The sequence below is a fragment of the Notolepis coatsorum genome, assembly GCF_963971535.1.
Source record: "Notolepis coatsorum genome assembly, chromosome: 4".
Taxonomy (NCBI): Eukaryota; Metazoa; Chordata; class Actinopteri; order Aulopiformes; family Paralepididae; genus Notolepis; species Notolepis coatsorum.
In genome coordinates, this window is record NC_140168.1 from 162,704,436 (window position 1) to 162,711,535 (window position 7,100).

The window sequence follows — 7,100 nt, forward strand, 5'->3', positions numbered from 1 at the left end:
ACTCATTCAAGGGTACTACGACTATGCTTGCACCTCATGGTACCAAAGCACCTCAAAGGCACTAAAAACCAAATTACAAACATCTCAAAACAAACTAGTCAGACTACTGCTTGACCTGACTCCTAGAACCCACCTCACCCCTGCCCAGTTGGCAACCTAGTTTCAAGTTTCAAGTTTCTTTAATAGTTGTCATACAGAAGTACAGAATACTTTTGTACAAAATGCTTCTTACTGTTGCGCTCCAGAGACTGTGCATGACAAGATAAGTATGAAATAAAAACATAGTAAAAATTAGAAGAAAAAAAAGAGGTCACAGTGTTCAGTTTAGACATATGTACAATGTTCGTAGACGTAGTTACCATACAATATACAATACTGTGCAGTGTACTAATATACAATACTATATAGTGCAAGGCATAAATGGACGAGGTGCAGTTTAGGTACAATTCACAGTAGGTGTACGAGTTGTAGTGCAAATCCTTTATCAATAAATATAAAGTGTAAGTGTGTTTGTGTGATCTAAAGTGTGGAGAGTGGGTGCTGCAGTGTGTTGTTTGTTTGAGTGAGTGTGTGTGTGCGTGTGGGTGTGTGTGCTGTGTGCATTTGATGGTTGTTGCATAGTGATTATTGTTCGTTTAGCGATTATTGTTCGTTTAGCAGCCTGATGGCCTGGGGATAGAAGCTCCTTCTGAGTCTTTCTGTGCTCGCCATAAGACTCCGGTATCGCTTGCCTGACGGCAGCAGTTCAAAGAGGCAGTTGTTCGGGTGGCTCGAGTCCTTAATAATTCTCTTAGCCTTCCCCTTGCACCGCTTGTTGTAAATGTTCTGGAGGGTGGGAAGCCCCCCTCTAATTGTGCGTTCGGCTGAACGTGTCACTCTTTGTAGTCTGCTACGGTCTTGTGCAGTGCTATTCCCAAACCAGGAGGTGATGTTGCCGGTCAGGATGCTCTCTATTGTACATGAGTAGAAGTTCCTAAGGATCTTCTGACTGACTTGGAACTTCCTTAGGCGCCTGAGGAAGTAGAGGCGTTGTCGTGCCTTCTTCACAACACTGTCAATGTGTGTGGTCCATGTCAAGTCCTCGGATATGTGGGCTCCGAGGTACTTGAAACTGTTCACTCTCTCAACTGGTGCCCCGTCGATGCTGAGGGGGCTGTAGTCCTTGACCCCCGACCTCCTGAAGTCCACAATCATCTCTTTTGTTTTGCTGACGTTCAGGGAGAGGCAGTTCTCCTGACACCACTGTGACAGGTTCTCTACCTCTTCCAGGTAGGCCCTTTCGTCGGATGGCTTAGAGTAGACGACAGAGTACAACAACTTGCAATGGACCTGGTCTACAAGATACACTACACGACCAAGGTACCCATGTACATGTCAAAATACTTCCCAAAGGTCAGTGAATACCACAATCACAACACCAGAGGGAGCTTCACAAATCATGTTAAACCCAGATTCGGCTCAAACAAGGGACTAAACACGTTTTGCAATTATGCCACATCAATGCGGAACGCCCTACCTAAAGCTGTAAAGGAATGTGAATCACTACCCACTTTCAAAAACACTCTCAAAGAACACCTACGGGAGACTGCAATTCAAAACTGGCCCCTACAAATGTCCTAACCCAGTTGTACAGTAAAGACCAAGTATGGCTTTGTCAGTATTCCAATGTACAGTGTACAGTGTCCCCCCCCCCCTACCCAACCCCCCCCCCCCCACCTCCAATGTACAGCCCCACCCAACCCCACCCCACCTACCCAACCTCCAATGTACAGTTTCTACGTCAAATGTATATACACTCATTTTCTGGACACTTTATGTATCACAAACAGTACTGTATTTGCAAATCTGGTATGTCATAAATGTATAGATGTAGCAGTACTGTCTATCTGTATGTCGTGTGTGTCATATGATGAATTGAAAATGGGGGACCCTGATGTAAACAGGATGAAAGTCTTTCTCTGGTCTGCATCCCCTTAACAATTGTATGCATTGAGCTGTACTGTACTGTACCCATTCTGTTAATAAACTTTTCAATCAATCAATCAATCAATCAATCAAACCCTGAGCATCGGGTCCCCCCAGGGCTGTGTTCTGAGCCCCATGCTGTACTCACTATCAGTGCATGTGAGCGGATCGGAGCGCGAGCGGCGCGGGGCGCGGAGCGGCCGGTTTTGACGTGAGCGAGGAGTGGGTTTTAAAATGAGTCGGCGCGACGTCCGGAGCGAGAGTTCTCCTCCGCTCCAATCCACCCCAGGCCGCTCACAGTGGTTTAACACTGATGTAATATATACATGCAGTACAATGCCAAAGCAACAGATGGCGATGTACAAACATGAAGGCCATTTTCAACCAATGAGAAGGGTGAACCTGTGATAGGCTGTTCGTTCAGGCTTTGTCACTGTAGAGACGCCCACACTCACTCCAGTTAGGAAAAAGTATCGACGCCATTGTTGTTGACGTTAGCTTACATGCTAACGTTAATGGCAGCGACCATAGCATTGTGGCTCGGCTAGCCTATCATCGCTTAATAGAGATAGTGAATGGATAAACAACGTTATTTAACATTGCAGAATGGCTACAATTACAATGCGGCTCAATACAAACAATTGTTAAGGGGCCCAGGGGGTGTAGACTGTTGTAGTTTGAGCTCATTTACACCATGCTCCAAAAAAAGAAGAAAAAAAACTGCCGAGCGATCTGGCGCGGGGAGCGGGGAGCGCTCGATTCAAGGTGAGCGGGGAGCGAGCGGAGAGCGACTTGGGGGCGGGGTCAACATGAGTGATTAGCGGAGCGGACCAAGCTTTAAAGAGCGAAGAGCGGATTTCTCGGCCGCGCCGATCCGCTCACGTGGACTGCTCACTATACACACACGACTGTGTGGCCAAGTTCAGCTCCAACTCCATAGTGAAGTTTGCGGACGACACAGTGGTGGTGGGGCTGATCTCGGTCAACGACGAGAAGGCCTACCGGGAGGAGGTTGAGGTACTGGAATGCTGGTGCCAGGACAACAGCCTGCTCCTGAACATTGGTAAAACCAAGGAGCTGATTGTGGATTATAGGAGAGGACAGCAGGAGACACACACACCACTGAAGATAAACGGGGCTACCGTGGACAGGGTGAGCAGCTTTAATGTCCTAACCCAACCCCCTCCAATGTACAGTAATTTACATAGTATGGTTTTGTCAATATTCCAATGTACAGTTTTGCTTGTTTGTACAGTGTCCCCCCCCCCCATCCAATGTTAATTACCTAGTATGGTTGTCAATATCCCAATGTACAGTTTTGCTTGTACAGTTGTACAGTGTTTCCCCCCCCCAACCCCTCCCTACCCAACCCCCCCCCGCACACAACCCCACCCAACCTCCTCCAATGTACAGTTTTTACGTCAAATGTATATACTCCCTTTTCTGGACTCTTTTTGTATCACAAACAGTACTGTATTTGCAAATCTGGTATGTCATAAATGTATAGATGTAGCAGTACTGTCTATCTGTATGTCATGTATGTCATATATGTCCTGATGAATTGAAAATCGGGGACCCTGATGTAAACAAGACGAAAGTCTTTCTCTGGTCTGCATCCCCTTAACAATTGTGTGTATTGAGCTGTACTGAATTGTACCCATTCTGCAATCTGTTAATAAGGTTTTCAATCAATCAATCAAGTACCTGGGGGTCCACATCTCAGAGGATCTGACATGGACAACACACATAGACTCAGTCGTAAAAAAGGTGAAGCAGCGTCTCTACCACCTGAGACAGCCTGTTCCGCCCCACAGGGTCGGTACCGACCCCTTTTGACATTATGATCATATATTCATATTTTTATGAGTGATGCAATACATTTGCGATTTTAAAATCAAACATTTTCAAGTATTAACATCACTAACAAGTCACACACGCATGTAGAATGTATATTATCATCAATACGATAGTTTAGCAATAGGTTAAAAGTGTCCTTAGATAGTTTTACCTTCTCGTTTTGCTGAAGAATAATCCGAGACGGCGACCATTTTGAAAATGTTGAACCATGGGAATTGTAGTTTTTTGTGGCCATTTTGTCGAGGGCATGCATAGCTGTGGATCAGCGTTGAAATTTTTCCGAACTACATTTCCCTTCAAGTTCTATGGGGGTTCAAAGTTCAGAGTTGAAGTATGAATATGTCAATAACAATAATAATTCGCGATAATAAGCCATAAAAGGTAACGTTTTTGACATATTGAAACGCAGTTAGTTTCTCCTCCCTATTATTAGCATGTAGGAACAATTAGATCTGAAATTAGTTTCAAAACGGTTGCACTGTGGGAGAAATAAAAAAGTACAGTTGATTACAGTAGATAGTTATTATGCACGCCTGGTGATACTAAATCCAAATTTAACTCGGGCATTTGAAAGATACTATATGTATATATATATATATATATAAATGTGCGAATTGGCTATAATAAGGTAATGTACAAGCATATATTCTATATTCTATAATAATATTTCAAATTGCATTGGTCCGGATGGGAGAATTCAGTACTGTATATACAGAACCTTCGGTTTTATCATCTTCCCTTTATTAATTTCCTTAGATTTTTTGTAGACATGATCTCAATAGGGTACTGAACGAGGTCAGTGGCAGTTTTTTAACTTTGGTCATTATTATCATGGTGTTATTCACTGTCAAAGATGAAAAGAAAAATCATCATTCATATTTTCCTTTGTTTCATCACAATTTAAGCAAGCCTAGTAATAGACACAATATTTCTGACACTGTGAATACATTCACTGAGGTCCATAGATGTACCTAGATACCAAGAATATGCAAATAGCCCTTGTAGAAGTGGAGCAATATTCCATTTACCTAGGTATACATTTTATGCGGATTTTCACCTGGGGTGGAACAGGTTAGAAGTTCAGAGTATCTGGGAAGATACTCCAGTCCTTCTACTCCGGAGCTGTAGAGAGCATCTTGACTGGAAACATCACTGCCTGGTATGGAAACAGCACGGCACAGGACAAGAAGGCCCTACAGAGAGTGGTGCGCTCAGCCGAGCGTACCACGGGTATTGCACTACCACCCCTGCAGGTTCTATACAACAAGAGGTGCAAATCCAGAGCCTGCAGAATAATGAAAGACCCTCACCACCCCAACAACAGCCTGTTCATGCTGCTGAGGTCAGGCAAACGCCTGCGAACACCAGCTACTAGGACAGAGAGACTTCGGTTCAGCTTCTTCCCCCAGGCCATCAGAGCCTTGAACACTGAACTCTCCACACACAAGCACACATGAGCACACACACAACACACACACTGTACACGCTCACACACTAGCAGCCACTTTAACATGAGCAAGCACACACTCATGCTGCACACGCCCACACTTATGGCCACTAAGGAAAGGTCACTTTAAGAATAGTATAGTATAACTTGAGATTGTATAATATAGCATGTACATAAAGACCCAGTGCCTCATCCGTAGCTAACAGTGTATGCACTACCACAGGACCTAGCATGTCCTACCATGCTCTGTAAATAACTTATGTACATATACCGATATGCCCTACTCGGTTTACTTGTTTTATTGCACATTTGTGTACATATACCGATATGCCCTACTATGTTTACTTGTTTTATTGCACAATTTGTTATTACTATTGTATTATGCACATCGTTGCTGGCAAGACCACCCGCATTTCATTGTATACTCGTATGCCGTGACAAATAAAACTCTTGACTTGACTTGACTTGACACATGTAGCTATACATTTATATAATGTATTATTCTGTATTATACTTAATACATTCATACATACATACATACATACATACATACATACATACATACATACATACATACATACATATAAATTCAGAACAGTAGGCTATTTGAATTTCTTGATTAAAGTTCACACATACCGGAGCTTCAAAGACTTTGGAACAAAGAGACAAGTTTGGTCAGGTAAATGAGTAGTTTCAGGCCAGGATGTGAAATTAAAGTACACTGTGGCTCCAAGAACCAGATGGTCCCAGCTGTGTGAAGACAGACCAAATGATGTATAATTTAAGGTTTGAGTAAAGAAAGTCTTCAACAAATAATGTAAAAAACATTACAGCTTCAAATTAATGTGTTAAAAGTAAATCTGGTGTAGAAACTGTTTATATTAAGGAAGACCAAGTGTTATTATTAGAATGCATATGCTGTGATGGGAAAATGTTTTTAAATGTATTATTACAGAGATAAGTTTAATAGATAACTAGGACACCATTGTTTGAAAGTAAAACTGCTTGTTTAAAGAACTACAGTGAACTCACAATCCAAATCAAAACGACTTTAATAATATGGGGTATTGTGAGAAAAAGATTATAAATGATATGATAATGTTATGTAAAACAAGACCAAGAATAATATTGGTATATTGTAGTAAACTAAAGATTAATTCAAGTAGATTTGACCTAAATTACTATATATGGTTAATATAGCCGTTATATTGCAGGAGGAGGTTCCCTGGTCATTGTTGTTTGAAATGTACCAAAGAGTGATGCTGATTGGGCCGGCAAAAATGAGGTAGCTTTAAAATGACGTCATCGAGCCGGCTCATGATTTCATTATAAATATGGTGGTTTTGAACGAAGACGGGAGGTGAATGAGAAAGCTGAAGAAGACGGAGAAAAGGACTGCCTCATCGATTAAGAACAAGTTATATTCATGTTGCCAAAGACGTGGACACAGAGGACTCTTGTTGATAAGACCAGCGGACATTTTGTTAGACTAGTTTGAATGCAGATTCAGACCTTGAACTATTGTAAACAACCAGCATTTCTGAGATACAACAAGTGTTTTTAAAAGCAACCATTGTTTGCTTTTGTTAATAAAACTTTCAAGAAGTATTGGACCACCTGTCTGGACGTCACATTCTTAACAAAAGTATTACTTCTGGTTTGAGAAGACAACGCAGTGGCGGCTGGTACTATGTTCCATTGGTGGGTCGCAACTGACGTCGAGTTGAAAATGTAACGTAACGTTAATAAATGCTCTGGAGCAATCTCTCTCTCTGTCTCTCGGATCAATCCAATAAATAATTAACACATGTATATGTTGTCATTGCTCACC